This window comes from Onthophagus taurus, chromosome 11 (assembly GCF_036711975.1).
Source record: "Onthophagus taurus isolate NC chromosome 11, IU_Otau_3.0, whole genome shotgun sequence".
NCBI classification, from domain to species: domain Eukaryota; kingdom Metazoa; phylum Arthropoda; class Insecta; order Coleoptera; family Scarabaeidae; genus Onthophagus; species Onthophagus taurus.
In genome coordinates, this window is record NC_091976.1 from 26,704,143 (window position 1) to 26,724,332 (window position 20,190).

The following is a 20,190-nucleotide window of genomic DNA, read 5'->3' on the forward strand; positions in this document are numbered from 1 at the left end:
CCAACTTAAGCATTCCATTGGAGACCAGACGAAGACGACGACCGTATGGATATGTGATGTATAAGCGTAGGAACGATTTATTTAGCGAGGGCAGACGCCGACAGGACCATTGAGAGAAGATCCAATCGGTCCCGCGCCTCAACTTGGACATGTCGGGGTGTTGTTGAAAGAATCAAAGTCGAAACGAAGTCGAAAAAGATTTTATTCATCTTCAATTACCAAAAAAAAACTTGTATAATGTTTATACTTATTTATTATTCTATTTATCTTAGTATATACATAGATATTTTCCGCTTGTAACTTCTAACAGTAAGCACTCTGGTGTATATCGGATAGATACAAGAAGATCCAAGAAGCGAACGGTCCCTGTCTATCTTCGGCGACATGAGACTGTCCGCAATTGTCATTTCTCATGGCTTGGACAGTATCGTGGGGACCGTCTATGTAAACGAACAAATTCACCGCATAATTTACCATAATCAATGCCCAGTTTCGATGCGGGTCGTCGGCGACCACAGTCGTTCGATCGGCTCTTACCATCTCGCGAATGTAGACCAATATAGGTAATGGTAATTAAACCATCTTGGTCTATACCAGTATACGGTACCAACATCACTTATAAAAGTGTTCGAGAAAACGCCTTTGTAGGAACTGTAACCATATACAAATCTAAAAGCAAGAAGAAACGTTTTAAATAATTTGATTAAAAATGTTTAAAATGTTTTGAGGTTTGCTACCTACCCTTTTAAAGTCAGCAAGTGCATGTGCTGACTCGCACACATGTGGAGGCTCGTGTAGGCGGCTCGCGAGAGAGAAAAGATGTAGCGCCAGATATGCTCCACATCGTGATCGAAGTAATTAATGATCCTGCCCTGCCATTCATCTTGCCCGTTGGTTGTGTTCCCCCAGTACAATACCGTGTCCTTATCATATCTTCCCGATCTTTCGTATATTTAAAGGAGCGACCGTGAAGCACTCCAATATAATTGCCCGCGAAAGCCACCATCATCGATATTCTTAGTAATATTTTTTGGATTTTTAAATTATCCAGTTTCTAAAATCAAAAAAGAAATTCTTGTTTTTATATTACGTATAAAATGATTATTTAGGTTACGACTTGTGGTTGACCACAAGAAAACATCAAGAACTTGCACAATTTTATGCCTTTGATATATTTCTGCTGTATGAACTTTTTTTTATGATATGATGAACATAGAACAATCGTTTCAAAAGAATTAGATATTTAGACTGGATTTGATTGGGTTTGTCAACCTGTCATAAACCTAACTCAACACAAAATGTTAATGATAAGATATTTGGATTGGATTTAAACATTATAAGAGATTGATCTCTGTGAACCAAACCCAGTTCCGGCCAAATATTTGAATTGGATTTAAATATTCACAACGTCTTGCTTATTCCTTGAATTTTTCTTTCGTCTTTATATAATTTTGTAGCTGTCCTTGCTTCAGGCTTCGTTCTATTTCCTGGTAAGTGTTTTAAATTTTGACTTCTTCTGGTTTTTTTGTTTCTGGCTTCATATTATCTCCTAAAATGTTACTTCTCTTTTGCACCGATTTTAAGTTAACTAATTTTTGCTATCTTTTTTGTTATTCTAGCATCTTCTACATAATACTCTAGATTCTTTTATTTCAGCATCGTTACAGTGTCCTTACTCTGTTTATTACATTTCTGACTTATGCAGTATTTTGACGTCATTATATAAACGTGTGATCAACTGCTATTAAATATCATTAGAGCTTTTTTGCAAATAACTACTTGTGTAGAGGTACGCTCGACTTTTATTATATATCATTCGAAAGAGCAGAAAATTTCTTATAACATGTATGTGTTGCTTCACTTTCGTTGTATCATATAAAGAAGTTATTGCCCAAGTAACATTTAAAAGCTGGCAAATATGCCAGCAGCCAATATGTTGAAACACCAGCAGAATATGGGATGAGAGAAGATTTTTGCAAATAACTACTTGTGAAAAAGTGCAATCAACTTCTATCATATATCAGCAGAAATTTTTTTATAAGATGTATGTGTCGTTTCACTTTTGTCATATATAGGATATGACAAAAGTGAAAAAAAAGTTATTGTCCGAGTAATATTTAAAAACTGGTAAAGGTATAATTTTACCATAAACGGCTATTTTGGTGAAATACAACTTATACAAACGTGTGATCAACTTCCATTATATATCATTAGTGAGCTCAAGCAATTGCTTATAAGATATTTATGCTACTTGAGTTTCTTCTTATGATAGAAAAATGATATTGTCCCTGAAACTGTTGAAATACCAGGAAAATATGGGATGATGGTAGTTTTTTTATTGGTAACTACTTGTGAAAAGGTACAAGCAACATCTATCATATATCACTAGAAAGAGCGTACATTTTTTTATATGATATATGTATTGCTTCACTTTCGTCATATCGTATAAAGAAGTTAATTCCCGAGTAATATTTAAAAACTAGTAAAGATACAATTTTAGCCATTTTAGGTGAAATAAAACTTATACAAACGTGTGATCAACTTCCATTATATATCATTAGAGAGCTCAAACAATTGCTTATAAGATATGTATGCTGCTTGAGTTTCTTCTTATCATATAAAAATGGTATTGTCCCTGAAAATATTAAAACACAAAGATATTATGGCATGATTGGAGTTCTTTTGCATGTAACTCCTTGTGGAAACGTGTAATCAACTTCTATCATATATCAATGGAAAGAGCAGAAAATTGTTTATAAGATGTATGTGTTGCTTCACTTTTGTTGTATTATATAAAGAAGTTATTGCCCGAGTAATGTTTAAAAACTGATAAAGATACAATTTTAGCCGTTTTTGGTGAAATATAACTTATACAAATGTGTGATCAACTTCCATTATATATCATTAGAAAGCTCAAACAATTGGTTATAAGCTATGTATGCTGATTGAATTTCTTCTTATCATATAAAAATGGTATTGTCCCTGAAAATATTAAAACACAAGGATATTATGAAATGATGGGAGTTCTTTTGCATATAACTCCTTGTGGAAAGATGCAATCAACTTCTATCATATATCACTAGAAAGAACAGAAAATTTTTTATAAGATGTATGTGTTGCTTCACTTTCGTCATATCATATAAAGAAGTTATTGCCCAATAAAATTAAAGAGCTGGCAAAGATGCTATTTTCGGTAGTTTTTAGTGGAATATAACTACAAACGTGTAATCAACTTCCATTATATATCATTAGAAAGCTCAAACAATTGCTGACAAGATCTCTATGCTGATTGAGTTTCTTTTTATCATATAAAAATGATATTATCTCTGAAAATGTTAAAACACCAGGAAAATATGGGATGATGATAGTTTTTTTGCAAGTAACTACTTGTCATAAGGCGCAATCAATTTTTATCATACATTAATAGAAAGAGCAGAACATTTTTGATAACATGTATGTGTTGCTTCACTTTCGTCATATCATATAAAGAAGTTATTGCCCGAGCAATATTTAAAAGCTGGTAAAAATATAATTTTAACCGTTTTTGGTGAAATATAACTTATACAAACGTGTGAGCAACTTCCATTATATATCATTAGTGAGCTCAAACAGCTGTTTATAATATATGTATGCTGCTTGACTTTCTTCTTATCATATAAAGATGATGGAAAGGATTAAAACACGAGGAGAATGTGGAATAATGGTTGATTTTTGCAAGTAATTACTTGTACAAAGGTACGATCGCCTTCTATTATATATCATTAGAAAGTGCAGAAAATTTCTTATAGGGTGTAAGCGTTGCTTCACTTTCGTCATATCATATAATTCTTTGACTACGTTCTTTCTTCTCTATGTAACCTCTTCTGTCTTATTTCCAGCTTCTTTCAGGGTTTCTCATTTTGTTCAGCTTTCTTTCAGTTTGGTTTGCATTTTTTCCAAATCCTCGTTTGCATTTTTAACATCTTTCTGGCTATTTCGGTTTCAACGTTTCTAGCACTTTTCTTCCTTTTGATTTATAAATAATTTTTTGGTTATTTCTAAGTTGATTCGTTAAATTTTAACTTTTAAATTAAAGTTTTTGATTGTTTGGGTTTCTTCACCTCCTCCTACATCGCTGCCTCTCGCTACCTCTCTGTCACAACTTGAGCTTCACTAACGTCTTCGCCAACAAGTATCGTTGACAGTACTTTGTGTGTTGAAGTACTGAAGAGCAATTATTGTTATTTATTGAACTGATTATGGCTTAGATTACAATCTGTATGCGAGCGATAGTCAGCTTGGTTTTTAAATCAATCATCAGAAGCATAAAGATAAGAAGAAAATATTGTTCCAGGAGGTAATGTCAAAATAAGTTTGTTGGGCATTGAATTAAATATGATTATTATGTGCCATTATGAATTTTTCTTTGTCCACGTCTCAAGTGTAAGAACAAGTGTTGGAGTCTGGTATTACAAATTCATGTCTACTTTTTGCTCACTGTGTGCCTAGGTATGAGCCATTACTCACCATTAATGGATTGGTTGTGCAAGAACGGTTTTATTTTATGAAAAATCTAAATCATCCATTTCAAAACACCTCCGTATCTCTCTCCGAGGTTGCCTTTAGAACTAACCTCTAAATGCTAAATCTTAGACAAGCATTTATGTTAACATCACCTCTTCTATGTAACCTCTTTCAGTTTGGTTAGCATTTTTCCAAATCCTCATTTGCGGTATTAACATCTTTCTGGCTATTTTGTTTTTTTTTTTTCTTTTAATTTATTACTAATTTTTTGGTTATTTCTAAGTTGGTTCTTTCGGCTCCAAGTAGCTTCTTTTTGCTTGTTTTCATTTCGTTTCTTTTTATTCTTTTTAGCATCTCCTTTTCACTGTCTTTAAGTTTAGTGATTTTGCCTCTTTGTTCCAGATTGACCCCTGCAAAGAACATGATAATAGTGAATACATAAAGTCACAACAAACAAAACATTACTTTAAAAGCTTCTTATTAAGGCGTGCTTCTTATTCTATTCAATATTATGTATCATAAAAATGTGATTTGTGTTGTTTTGTGATTAAAAGTATAATAAATTAAAGTTTTAAGAATTAATAAATCTTGTCGACATGAAGATTGGGTCGCGAAGCGTCGGCGTCGTTTGAAAATGACGTCGACGTAATTGCTACTTTATTCGCGTAGTGGACGTTGGTAAAAATGAAATACGCCGGCCGTGCGCGGTAATTGGGCATTCTTTATTATTTATCCAGCATGGAGTCGCGGTCCCGAAAAAGAGATCACCGAGAGATAATTATTTCTGTACGAGAAATAAATAGCGAGCGCGCGCGTTCTTCGGGGCGCCGTAAATAATCGAGGCTCACTGACCGACCTCCGATAATTAGCCGCATAATAACGACTTTCTCGACGGCACGAAGAAGTCTCTCTCTCGATCCTCTTGGGTCCGGGTCGGTGCAATACCGAATGAACCGTATAATTTAAATATAACGTCAATATTGGATTAATAACGAGTGCGGCGGCGATTTACATATAGATACTGATTATACGAGAGCCGTAAATATAGTATCGCGTTTTAATTACGGGGGACGCTCGGGTGGTCCACGAAGAAGACTTGACCACGATCCTTCCTTCTTCTTATTCCTTCGACCCACCGCCACACCATTCACGATCGAAGACTCCGGTTGCATTCCCTTTTGTCTTCTCCACCGGCATCTTCTTTTGTGTTTCGATCACCTTCTCTTGTTGCGTAACCGGAACGAGGTTAAAGATCTTTTAATTTTAATTTGTTTTGTTATACACATATCAATTTCTTTTCTAATAAAGTAATTAAACCGTTCAAAGCGGAAAGTGTTTATTAATATAAATCATTTTGCGAGGGGAAGTTTGCAAACTATAGTAATTCTGTACATCGCGGAAACAGCGTAAAGTATATTCGCATGACACGAGAAGGACTCTCAACTCTGTTATTTACATACACAGGTACAATTATCGGAACCGCGAATTCGCATAATTACACGGACAAATATCGGAGCGGTCGTAAATTAAATCGAATTATCTATGATTTATCGCGATCGGTAGTTGAGAATCCGTCGAGAGAACTCCGTTCGGCAACAAATAGATTCTATTATGGAGTTTTCGAGACGCTCGTCCCTAATAACACGTATTAAACGGTTGTGCACATAAATTTTAAGCGCAACACATTGTTACGCGCTCGACTACAACGGTTGGTTACCGGTAATCGTTAACTCTCTCAACTAACAAACGAACATTACGACGGAGATAAACGTTTTACAGGTGTACGTTAACATCTAATTAGTAATAAGTACAATTTCAAATAATATATTTTATCAAATCATTTATAAATTATTCTATTTTTGTTTGTTATTAACAAATTCCTAACAAGTTATCAAGCAAACTATAAATAGTAATAATTTATTGTGTTACACATTATATGCACTTTATCTTCCAATTCATAGATACTAACTGCTCTCAACAACTTTACTTTATACTACATAGTTTAGGCACAGTAAAAGTTTTCGCAATTTATAAACGCAATTAAAAGATTCGTTCTACTTTGAAATTTGATTCGAAGTTGAAATGTCTACTGTAGCCTGAAGAATACAGGCAAAGTCGCTAATCCTTAATGGACATCTATGTAAAGATGCTACCTAGAAATTTGAGAAGTGGATGTTGTTACCCAAGATACAATCTATAAGATATTCTTTGTCTTATCGTAGCAAATTATGTGGTACCTATATTCCACCTTAAACACGAAAAATCTCAACATACAAGTCTTAAATTCTTAAAGGACTCCGATTTAGCACATACTACGTTTATCCACAGTTGTTTAGAGAAGTCGATTTTAGTAACCACAAGAAAGCTTATCACTTGCATAAACCGCCTCACCAGCTCCTTCTTTTCTTTTTTTAGAGTGTATAGCTAGTCACCACAACCTCTCTCACTCCAACAATCGGGTTCCACCTTTATTGAAGTCATCCATATGCTGAGGAGAATGTCCAAACATATTTTAGCGTTAACAAGTCTTCCATTATATATCATTAGAGAGCTCAAATAATTGCTTATAGGATATGTATGCCGCTTGAGTTTCTTCTTATCATATAAAAATGGTATTGTCCTGGAAAAAGTTAAAACACGAGGAGAATTTAGAATGATGGTTGATTTTTACAAGTAACTGCTTCTACAAATGTACGATCGGCTTCTATTATATATCATTAGAAAGAGCAGAAAATTTTGTATAAGTTGTATGTGCTGCTTCACTTTCGCCATATCATATAAAGAAGTTAATACGCGAGTAATATTTAAAAACTTATACAAACGTGTGATCAATTTCCATTATATATCATTAGAGAGCTGAAACAATTGCTTATAGGATATGTATGCTGCTAAAGTTCTTCTTATCATATAAAAATGGTATTGTCCTGGAAAAAGTTAAAACACGAGGAGAATTTGGAATGATGGTTGATTTTTTCAAGTAACTGCTTGTACAAAGGTACGATCCACTTCTATTATATATCATTAGGAAGAGCAGAAAATTTTGTATAAGATGTGTGTGCTGCTTCACTTGCGTCATATCATATAAAGAAGTTAATGCCCGGGTAATATTTAAAAACTGGTAAAGATACAATTTTAGCCGTTTTTGGTAAAATATAACTTATACAAACGTGTGATCAACTTCCATTATATATCATTAGAGAGCTGAAATAATTTCTTATAAGATATGTATGCTGCTTGAGTTTCTTCTTATCATATAAAGATGGTATTGTCCTGGAAAGTGTTGAAACGCGAAGAGAATTTTGGAAGGATCGTTGATTTTTGTAAGTAACTGCTGGTACAAAGGTACGATCGACTTCTTATTATATATCATTAGAAAGAGCAGAAAATTTCTTATAAGGTGTATGTGTTGCTTAACTTTTGTCATATCATATAAAGGAGTTCATGCCCGAGAAATATTTAAAAACTGGTAAAGATACAATTTTAACCGTGTTTGATGACATATAACTTATACAAACGTGTGATCAACTTCCATTATATATCATTAGAAAGCTGAAACAATTGCTTATAGGATATGTATGCTGCTTGAGTTTGTTCTTATCATATAAAGATGATATTATCCTGGAAAGAGTTAAAACACGATGAGAATTTGGAATGATGGTTGATTTTTGCAAGTAACTGCTTCTAGAAAGGCACGATGGACTCCTATTATATATCATTAGAGAGAGCAGAAAATTTCTTATTAGGTATATAGGTTGCTTCACTTTCGTCATATCATATAAAGAAGTTAATGCCCGAGTAATATTTAAAAACTGGTAAATATACAATTTTAGCCGTGTTTGATAACATATAACTTATACAAACGTGTGATCAACTTCCATTATATATCATTAGAGAGCTGAAACAATTGCTTATAGGATATGTATGCTGCTTGAATTTCTTCTTATCATATAAAGATGGTATTGTTCTGGAATGTTTTAAAACACGAGGAGAATTTGAGTTGATGGTTGAATTTTTCAAGTAACTGCTTGTACAAAGGTACGATCCACTTCTATTATATATCATTAGAAAGAGCAGAAAATTTCTTATAAGGTGTATGTGCTGCTTCACTTTCGTCATATCATATAAAGAAGTTAATGCCCGAGTAATATTTAAAAACTGGTAAAGATACAATTTTAGCCGTTTTTGGTGATATATAACTTATACAAAAGTGTGATCAGCTTCCATTATATATCATTAGAGAGCTCAAACAATTGCTTATAAGATATGTATGCTGCTTGAGTTTCTTCTTGTCATATAAAAATGGTATTGTCCCTGAAAATATTAAAACACAAAGATATTATGGCATGATTGGAGTTCTTTTGCATGTAACTCCTTGTGGAAAGGTGCAATTAACTTCTATCATATATCAATAGAAAGAGTAGAAAATTTTGTATAAGATGTATGTATTGCTTCACTTTCGTCATATCATATAAAGAAGTTAATGCCCGAGTAATATTTAAAAACTGGTAAACATACAATTTTAGCCGTTTTTGGTGAAATATAACTTATACAAACGTGTGATCAGCTTCTATTATATATCATTAGAGAGCTCAAACAATTCCTTATAAGATATGTATGCTGCTTGAGTTTCTTCTTATCACATAAAGACGGTATTGTCCTGGAAAGAGTTAAAACACGAAGAGAATTTGGAATGATGGTTGATTTTTGCAACTAACTGCTTGTACAACGATCGACTTTTATCATATATCATTAGAAAGAGCAGAAAATTTCTTATAAGGTGTAAATGTTGCTTCACTTTCGTCAAATCACATAAAGAAGTTATTGTCCGTTTTTCCCACAAGGAAGCTTATCACTTGCATAAACGGTCACACTAGCTCCATCTTTTCTCAGAGTCAATACTTAGTCACTACAACCTCTCTTAGTCCAAAGTAATAGGCAGCAATCGGATTGCACCTTCATTGAAGTCATCCACATGCTCAGGAAAAATATCTAAACATATTCTAGCGTTAACTCGTTCAACAAAACCCATGTAATTAAAGCAATCAGAAAATAACTTATCTTAATTATTTACAACTATAAGCTGTGTTCTCGTAAGAAGATAACAATTCGAGAAAATTCAACATTCTCCTACATCCGTGCCTCTCGCTATCTCTCTGCCACAACCACTATGTTCAACTTGGGCGTCACTAAGGCCCATGGCAACAAGTATCATTACAAAGTACTAAGCAATAAGTTCAGGGTTGTCAGCATCAATAATGTCCCATCCAGATGTCGCTAGGCTGTATTTTTGACCTAAGCTTGTACTTTGTATATATTGTTGTTTATTTAATTGATTATGACTTAGATTATAATCTGTATGCGGGCGACAATCTGCTGGTTTCTAAATTAGTCATCAGGAGCATAAAGGCAAGAAGAAAATATTGAGGTAATGTCAAAATAAGTTTGTTGGGTATTGAATTAAACATGATTACTATGCCATTATGAATTCTTCGTTACCCACATCTCAATTGTAAAAGCAAGTATTGAAGTCTGGTATTACAATTTCATGTCTACTTTTTGCTCATTATAGTGTCTAGGTGTAAGCCTAGGCAATAGCCCATTACTCACCATTAATGGTTTTATTTTATCCAAAACCTAAGTCATCCACTTCAAAACACCTTTAGAACCAACGTCTAAATGCTCAAATTTAGACAAGTTTCAAAGTTTAGATCTTCGTTTTCTTGGTTCAGAACTTTCCTTGGCTTTAGATAAACGTTCACTGTTCTCCTTTTTATGTCATTTCCTCATTTGCATCATTTAAATCGTCGATGCCATCTGCAATAAGATCATAAAAATTAACTTCATCTCCATCATAATTACAAATTATATAAAAAGTAATGTTATAAAAAAATTTATCGTGATAAAATTTTCTTTACTATACTTTACTTGTAGAGTAACATGAGTTTCGTGATTGTCATAAATTAAAAGAGAGGGGTTTCTGAATGGGGTCAATGCTTGTGTCTGTTAAAACTACAAGTTTCTTGCCTTTTATTTTTTACGAATACATAATCTCAAGGTTAATACCATATTTCTGATGACTCCTTTATGATTGAGATAGATTTTAAATAAAGTCAAGAATTAGGTGAAAATCTTCTCAGAAGTATCTCCTTTCATCCTGTTAATAACTGTTCTGCGAAGTGGCTCCAGCTTCCGTCTCCATTTCGTTGGCGAACCTGTTGGGGGGAAATGTGAGGAAGAGTAGTGGGTAACGTCCACCCACCGCCCCCATCGTTAATACTGCCCTCAGGCGTTCTTCTATGAGTAATGAGATAGCGCCTTGCCGGCCCCATCAGTAGTCGAAACGTAAACGCGCGATATTAAGGGCGCAACTCGAAATAACGCCGGAAATAATGAGTTCCGGACGTGACGTCATTATAACGGGGCAACCTGTTATTTATGTTTTCTTATTTCTATGCTCCCGGGCCGCCGACGCCGACGCCACCTCCGGCGTGCAGAAACCGGGAAATTAACACTCCGCCCAAGTTTTTACTGATTAAAAATACTCGACGAGAATAATCTAGAAAGAACTTGATTGCTTTTTCCGAAGTCACGAAAATGGCTATAGTATTATTAAAAAAAAAATAAATGATACTTGGGTCAATTAGAAAACTAACTTATTTTTAGTAGATTTAATACGGTACAATTTCAAAATCGAAACGCCCCGTTTGGTTAGCAAATTCTTGCTGCATTCCTAGCGGTAGTAATAGAAACGGCTACTTTCCCATTCATGTAGCCGAGGTGAATGGGACCGACCCGTGTTAGTTCTGTTTGAAAAGTCAGCCAGGGGACGAACGTAGAAACTCGCCCGGTCGCTTTCATTAACATATGTAGATAGACGCCGATCAATGGCGGTCACTTTTATGAATGGACCAGACGCGGAATAGAAATCGCGAAACGAACGCCATTTCACCGCGCTTTTCCTAATTCGACGCGAACAATCAACCGGCAATTCCCATTTAATTGGTTACAAAGCGTAAATGGACTTCTAACAACCGCTAGATGTTAATCATGCTTGACATCATTTTATACTTTTCCATTTTTGATTTACAACTATTTGCAATTTACATTCAGCAAATAACTTATTTTCTATAAATTAATTATTGTTAAATATCATGTCATAATCAAACCTAATAGAAAATTACCAAGGATTTAAAAGTATGTGTGTTTCTCAACCTTTCACGTTAGGAGTTAGGAGCCATTATTTGAATCCTAGCTCTCACAAAGTATACGGAATAATCTTCTCCCTGAATTTCAAAGTAGTTTTTGAAACGGTTTCGTTTAACTGCATCTTTAGAACGCTTAGGTATTACTGGAGCTACGACTAAGATAGTTGTTATGGGTTGGATCTCCACATCCATACTCTTTCCTAGAGGTGTTAAGCAGGATTTGCAATATGAGCACAACTTACTGATCATGGTTGAGCACATTAATTGAGTTAATATAGTAGCTTGCAGTGTGTTATGTACTTTGAAAATAAAATTTTGCTAATATCTAATATAGCAAGGATTTTCGAGAAGATAGTGATAATGAGATTAATGAACAAAAACCAAATACTCAACAAGTCACAAAATGGTTATATAAAAGGAAGATCAACAAGTAAAGCAATTTATCAGCTACTGGAAAGAGTTATAACTGGAATAAATAGTTGTGAACTTACCAGCGATATAATGATGGATCTTTCTAAAGCATTTGGAGGCTGTAGGGATCAGAGGAGTTGCTCTGGGCTAGTTCAGATCTTATCTTTCAAACAGAGTACAGCGGGTTATCTCCTATGACTGTAGCGACACTGAAGTGGCATCAGATTGGATGAGGGTACTACGAGGAGTTCCACAGGGGTCTATATTGGGTCTGTTTTTCTTTGTTCTATATATCAATGATCTACTGGTACTGTTTGCAGATGACTCCACTGCAGTCGTAACAGCAAAAACTGAAGAACGGATGTCAGCACTGGTCTTAAACAACCTTACGGTTCTTCAGAACTGGTTTTCTAATAACAATCTACAACTAAATATTGAAAAAACAAACATTATGATGTTTGGGAATGTAAAAACTAACAACCGAATAGATCTACAATTCAATGGTAAACAATTTACCTGCAAGAGGAACTTATGTTTTTGGGAGTTTGACTCGAATCTGTTATGGAAATACCACATCAATGATCTAGCCATCAAGATAAATCGTATGTGTTTTGCGTTGAGAACAATTACTCGGTTAGTGTCGGTCAGCACAGCTATTAGTGCGTATTATACGTGTGTAGAATCGCGACTCAGGTATGGCGTTATTTTCTGGGGACACTTAGTTGAAATAAGGCGCGTTTTCATTGCTCAAAAAAAATGTGTGAGAGCAGTTTTTGGTCTCCCAATGAGAGAATCATGTAAACCTATCTATAAACCTATCTATATTATCTATAACAATTCTTGAATCAGCAATGTTTGTAAAGAATAATTATACTTTCTTTTCAAAATAAGAACAGCAACATGGTTATGGAGCAAGGGGTATGGAAAATTATTATTTACTGCCACCAAAAACTCAGTAAGCCAAAGCGCAAAAAAGTACTGTTCATTTTTGTGTTAAAGTATACAACCACATACCTAATAGTCTCTATATAAAGCGTTATCTTTTGGAAGAACCCTGTACACAGTTAACGAATTTTTTCTTTTTGACGTTTTCTATGCTTTCTTGTATTTATAGAAATAAAGTTTATTATTATTATTTGATAAACAAAGCGAAATTGTGCCGAAATAGAACAACAACCTCCATAGAAGACACGACAACCTCAATCAGCGCTTGTGTCAAAAGATTTTGAAAAGCTTCACAAAAAGATGAAAATGATATTAAATACCTTCTCCCCCACCTGTTTAATTTCTATCAGACGCTTTTTTTGGATCGCTATCAAACGGGTACACCACCTGAACAAACCCAACGTCAAGGGTGTTTTAGACATATTATCCCTAAACTATCATAACTTGGCAATGTTATCATGTTCTGATCTCGCATGGTTGGTTCCTAGAGGTAGTTTGGATCTGTGTTAGATTGAAGAGAGATTCGAGTGTCTTATATTAAGTTCTCCATCTTGGTTAATCTTGGTTTATAATAAAATTGTTATTCTACAATATAACATCATAATCAAACCTAATACAAGATTACCAAGGATTTAGAAGTATGTGTGTTTCACGTTAAGAGCCATTATTTGAAGCATAGCTCTCGCAACGCATATGGAATAATCTTATCTCTAGATTTCAAAGTAGTTTTTGAAACGATTTCTTTTAACTGCATCTTTAGACCTCTTAAGTACTTTAGGTTCAGTCGTTATTCGTTTGATCGAAACTTAGTATACTGGAGCTACGACTAAGATTGTTATTGTGGGTTGGGTCTCCGCATCTATACTCTTTCCTAGAGGTGTTAGGTAGGATTTGCAATATGAGCACAAGTTACGGATCATGGTCAACACCATTAAAGGAGTTAATATAGTAGCTTGCGGTGTGCTATGTCTTTTGATAAACAAAGCGAAATAGAACAACAGCCTCCATAGAAGACCCAACAAGCTCAATTAGCGCTTATGTCAAAAGCTTTTTGTAAAGCTTCATAAAAAGGTGGAAATGATCTTAAATACCTTCTCCCCCACCTGTTCCATTTCTATCAGACGCTTTTTTTAGATTGCTATCAAACGGGTATGCCACCTGAACAAATCCAACGTCAAGGAGGGTGTTTTAGACATATTATCTCTAAACTATCATATATCGCAATATTTTGTCAATATTTGTATTTTGACTTCGCAGTGGTTTATTCCTAGAGGTGGTTTGGATCTGTGTTAGATTGAAGAGATTCGAGTGTCTTATATTAAGTTCTCCATCTTCGTTACTCTTGGTTTTTAATAAAATTGTTATTCTACAATATCACATCATAATCAAACCTAATACACGATTACCAAGGATTTAGAAGTATGTGTTTCTCAACCTTTCACGTTAGGAACCATTATTTGAAGCCTAGCTTTCGTAACGCATACGAAACAATCTTATCCCTGAATTTCAGAGAGGTTTCTGAAACGGTTTTGAAACTTAGTATACTGAAGCTAAGATTAAGATTGTTGTTGTGGGTCGGGTCTCTGCATCCATAGTCTTTCCTAGAGGTGTTAAGCAGGATTTGCAATATGAGCACAGCTTACTGATCATGGTTAACACTTTTTTGGTACACCACCTGAATAAACCGAATGTTAGGGAGGGTGTTTTAGACGTAGTATCCCTAAACTATCATAACTTGGCAATGTTATCATGTGAGTCGCAATGTTTTGATCTCGCAGTTGTTTATTCCTGGAGCTATGACTAAGATCGGTGTTTTCTAGAACTTAAAAATTAAGCAGGATTTGCAATACGAGCACAACTTACTGGTCATAGTCGACAACATTAAAGGAGTTAATATAGTAGCTTGCAGTGTACTATGACCTTCGATAAACAAAGCGAAAAACTGAAGGTATGGGTTTATGGAGAAAACAACAGCTTCCATAGAAGACGCAACAAGCTTAAAAAAGCTTAAAAACAAACCGAACATCAAGAAGGGTTTAGACACATAATCACTAAACTATCATAACTTGGCAATGTTATCGTGTCAGTCGCAATGTTCTGATCTCATAGTGGTTTGTTCCTAGAGGTGGTTTGCATCTGTGTTAGATTGAAGAGAGATTCGAGTGTCTTATTTAAGTTCTCAATCTTGGTTAAGGTTCTTAATTTAGGTGTTTCTTGTTTCGAAGCTTTAAAATTGCATTTAAGACCGAAAGTGTAGATGTATAAAGTGTTGAGAGTGTAGCGGTATTTATATTGATGGGAACCTGTGGGATACTCAATATATACGAATGAGTTTTTGATGCATGAATTTTTTAATTGATAGTACATTTTTTTTAAGACATTCAGGGTAATGTAATTAAAATAGCGTTCCAAAAGTGGAAATGTAACGTATCCGTATCTCGAATGAGAAAGACGGTATTGAATCGTGTTACGCGAATTCCAGTTATATAAAAATGTCGTTAAGGGGGGAAATTAAAAATGCGCATCTCGGTGTCGACGTCGTCGGATGAGGACGGTGACGGCGACGACGACGACGACGACGATGGTTAAGAAGCTGGCGTTTCTCGTCGGCACAATAAACAATCGGCCAGCAACGGTGCCATTACGGGCAATTAACATCGGGGGAAATTTCGTCGCGTATAAATATAAAGTAAATAACGACCGCGTCGTTACGTTTCCATCTAAGTGGCGGGCATAAAGATTTCTGAAAAGCCAAGGAAAACTAAATGCGGCCCGTAATTGCTGTCGGAGCGGCCAGAAAAAAGGTCTTAATTTACAATAGTTAAACGTATCACGCGTTCGCATTCTCTGGTCCGCATTTTTCCCTCTCATTCTCACGGTGAGCAACTCCGAACGCCGACGACGACGACGACGTTGACGTTCAAGAAGGGAGGATAGTTTGGTCGCAACTACCTTCTTCGTTATGCTTATGAATCGGCCTCGTGTTTCATTCATCCAACGCACATTTCGCAATAATAACATTATGCCCCGGCATCTTGTGCCTTCTTGGAATTTTCGCGATACCCCGAGACTGGGATATTACGGGATGTTGTCGTCGTTAAGCTATTGCTTCCACGATTGTTTTTCAATAAAGAAGAAATGACGGGAAAAATTCTTTTAGCTGCAACTATTTCCAGGAGCTCTGATTCAATATGTTGTCACGTTACGCGTTCGTTCGTTCGATCGTTGTGTAACGTGCGATTGTATATTGACAAAGAAAATGGTTGTGCAAATACTGTATGTACTTACATACTAACGGCTCAAGAGTTATATACTTTATTTATTTTACGCAGGTGTCACCATTAAGGAAGTAATAACTTCGTCATGTTAACGTAACCAATTTCAAAACTTTTTTATTTCTTTCAACACATATTTTAATTTTGTCTTTGACGTCCAATTTGAAAGTTTAGGTGATAAAGAAGGTAAAATTATTGTTGAGATAAAAACAGAATTTGAATTAAATGATCATGAATGTCTCGGACAATTTAACGGAAATCAACTTCGGCTTGATTGTTCAATATAAAAACCATTTACAACAAATAAATTGTTTGTTTGTTTCGTTTAACCGATAATTAAATAAAACACTTCCATGAATTAACCGCATCTGGGTTTAATATCATATAGATTACGCGTTGATTTCTAAACAATTAAGAACGGAACCAACCGACGACTGTGCGTCGCGACAACAACGCCATATGTCGGCGACGGAGCGAATGAAAAAAAATATATCGCGCTCTTTGATGTCGCGGTTAAGACGGTCGCCGGTGGAAATCTTGGAAAACGCAGCTCATCCAGCAGCCATCCGGTACGGTTAGGCTTTAAAATTCAATTAAGCGCAATAACACTTGTTTTTATTGCCCGGGAACAATATCGGCGAGCGCGCGAGCCTCGTCCTCTCTTCCTTATAGCATTTTTAATTGCCAGCCGCATATCATTTAATAAAATTCCTTCTGGTCCAATTATCTGAGCGAGATCGCTCAAGTTAATCGGACTTTTATAGTGCTACCCTCTCCATACTAGCATAATCTTTTCTTAAACGCCGACAAAAAGGATAAATTACTCTACCTACACTGTATTTACAACCGGATTCCACATATAGACCGATACTTTTCTTCTACTTCTATATTTGATCAGTCATAAAAACCATTAGAATTGCAAAGAATGAACATATTTAAACGTAATTGTCTGATGCTTTTTTTATCATTAGAAATTTACTGTGATTAAAGAAATCCTATTCTTCATTAAAAAATATATACTTTTACAAAAATATACCTTTTTATATATATAAAGTTTTGAAACCATAACTGGATCAATACTGGAAAGATCATGAAGCAAAATTGCCTGCTTTGGAAATAGAACTTCTAACCTAAATGAGACTCAATACTTAAAGAGCATTCTTCAACGGGGATAACTAATCATCAACTCCGGAAGCTCCCTCTCCATCACACACCGAGACTCAATTATTAGAAGGAGAATCAATATTATCTCCAACTCAGCCTCCCATAATTATCTCTGAGGTCTACCAGCAGCGATCACATCTCTTATCAACTTCATTACTTGACTAACGAATAAACCATCGAGACACCAAGAAGAAAGATTATTCATCTAAAAATAAAAAAAAGAAAATTCTACAACATATCACAATCAAACTAGACCTTACTTTCCAGACTGTTTCATTGGAGTATAGTTAATTACCATCACGCTGTTGAATTCAACCAAGATCGCAGACACATTCATCGTTGTAATGGTCGTGGTGGCCGCTGCTTCTTACAAAAAATCATTTAAGTGCACAAAAACGACAATCCAAATCCTTTAGCTACATTATTGATAATCGGCTAAGACTCCAGCAAAGATAGATCAAGAGAAACGCAGAGGAAGTCAATGCAAAAGATTTATGGAGACCAAATTCATGCCCTCTTTCGTCTATCTGGAAGGTGCCAATTTTGTTCTTCAGCGTTTGGAGAAACTTCCTCAGAAACCACAGCAGATGTTCATTACATCACAATAACCACCATATCATCCATTCAAAACGGCCAAATCTGAAACAATGATTTTATTGCACCATTTCATTACAAAACAAACAGCTTGGAGATTCTTCAGACAAGACCTCGTTGTTCATATGTTGTTAGTTGGGTCAAAATGAAGATGATACACGTCTAGATTAGAGGCTGAAAGCGGCAAAATAAGGAGTAGACCTTCAACCTCGTCACCATGGGAGGTTATGGCATTTGGCTAAGATGCAATATCATAACTGAGGATCTGCTCCGAGTAACACCGACCTTGTGAAGTCTTGGATATGCTCTTATTTCCTTAAACAATAAAAGAATTAACAGTTAGTTCATGATTAACTTATTAACTTAATGAAAATTTATTTATAGCTTATTAATATTATTTATCTCTATGAAACGACATGGATTGAGTTTGCCGATTTCAGATTCTTCAAAATAGTGATAAAAATGATAATAACATAAATAAATACGTTACAACTAGTGGTGGAACTCAGTACTCCACCATTCACAGGAAGTGAATGTTTTGGAGATAATTTTAGATAAAAATCAAGTTCAACCCCAATAGGACTTTTTTCATCGAATACAACTTTATTTATATCAGGTTTGTTTTTAGCAACCTCATTGTAACAATCCCAATACGATATATAAAATCTCTTGTTGGAGTTTCCTCTAGTTTTCTTCTCTTTGCTTGTAATTCATCATCACATTCATTACTAACAGAACTGTCGCTGTTATCACTGTCGATTATTAATTAAAGTATCCTCTTTTTAATGCAACAAGCCGTTTTGAAAAATCACTTTCAGTTCTTGAGGAATAAATTTTTGAAATAATCGACAATTTTTTCGAATTTTGCAGTTTTCGCCGATTAAGTTTTAAAAATTCGTATGAAATCCATTTCTTGGAATATGAGTATGAAAATTTCCCAAAGTGTTAATAAAAGTGTCCTCTTTCCAATGAACTAACCCGTTTTGAAAAATAACCTTTAGTTTTTGAGAAAACAATATTTGAAGTTTTGATAAAATTTTCGATGTTGCAATTTTCATCGATAGCTTTCAAAATTCGCTATAAAATTAATTTCTTGAAGGATCCTTATGGAAATATCACCAATTATTAATTAAAGTATCCTCTTTTTAATGCAAAAAGCCGTTTTGAAAAATCACTTTCAGTTCTTGAAAAATAAATTTTTGAAATGATCGACAATTTTTTCGAATTTTTCAGTTTTCGCCGATTAAGTTTTAAAAATTCGTATAAAATAAAATTCTTGGAATATGAGTATGAAAATTTCCCAAAGTGTTAATAAAAGTGTCCTCTTTCCAATGAACCAACCCGTTTTGCAAAATAACTTTTAGTTTTTGAGAAAACAATATATGAAGTTTTGTTAAAATTTTTGATGTTGCAATTTTAATCGATAATTTTCAAAATTCGCTATAAAATTAATTTCTTGAAGGATCCTTGTGGAAATATCACCAATTATTAATTAAAGTATCCTCTTTTTAATGCAACAAGCCGTTTTAAAAAATCACTTTCACTTCTTAAAAAAAAATTTTTGATATGATCGACAATTTTTTCGAATTTTGCAGTTTTCGCCGATTAAGTTTTAAAAATTCGTATAAAATCCAGTTCTTGGAATATGAGTATGAAAATTTCCCAACGTGTTAATAAAAGTGTCCTCTTTCCAATAAACCAACCCGTTTTGCAAAATAACTTTTAGTTTTTGAGAAAACAATATTTGAAGTTTTGATAAAATTTTCGATGTTGCAATTTTCATCGATAGCTTTCAAAATTCGCTATAAAATTAATGTCTTGAAGGATCCTTGTGGAAATATCACCAATTATCAATTAAAGTATCCTCTTTTTAATGCAAAAAGCCGTTTTGAAAAATCACTTTCAGTTCTTGAAAAATAAATTTTTGAAATGATCGACAATTTTTTCGAATTTTTCAGTTTTCGCCGATTAAGTTTTAAAAATTCGTATAAAATCCAATTCTTGGAATATGAGTATGAAAATTTCCCAAAGTGTTAATAAAAGTGTCCTCTTTCCAATGAACTAACACGTTTTGAAAAATAACTTTTAGTTTT

The 20,190-nt window shown here is 34.4% G+C and overlaps 1 long non-coding RNA gene across 1 annotated transcript in view; it reads right to left on the minus strand.

The window, feature by feature from the left end:
- Window positions 1-228: 228 nt before the first annotated feature.
- Window positions 229-20,190, minus strand: part of LOC111414355 (uncharacterized) — a 68,756-nt gene continuing 48,794 nt past the window's right edge. Inside the window, exons 9-15 of the long non-coding RNA XR_011641907.1 lie at window positions 18,211-18,412; window positions 17,764-18,142; window positions 17,376-17,708; window positions 10,111-10,317; window positions 4,670-4,913; window positions 742-1,054; window positions 229-669 (exon numbers count right to left, since the gene is read on the minus strand). This is a non-coding gene — a long non-coding RNA (uncharacterized lncRNA). The remainder of the gene's footprint in view (window positions 670-741; window positions 1,055-4,669; window positions 4,914-10,110; window positions 10,318-17,375; window positions 17,709-17,763; window positions 18,143-18,210; window positions 18,413-20,190) is intronic.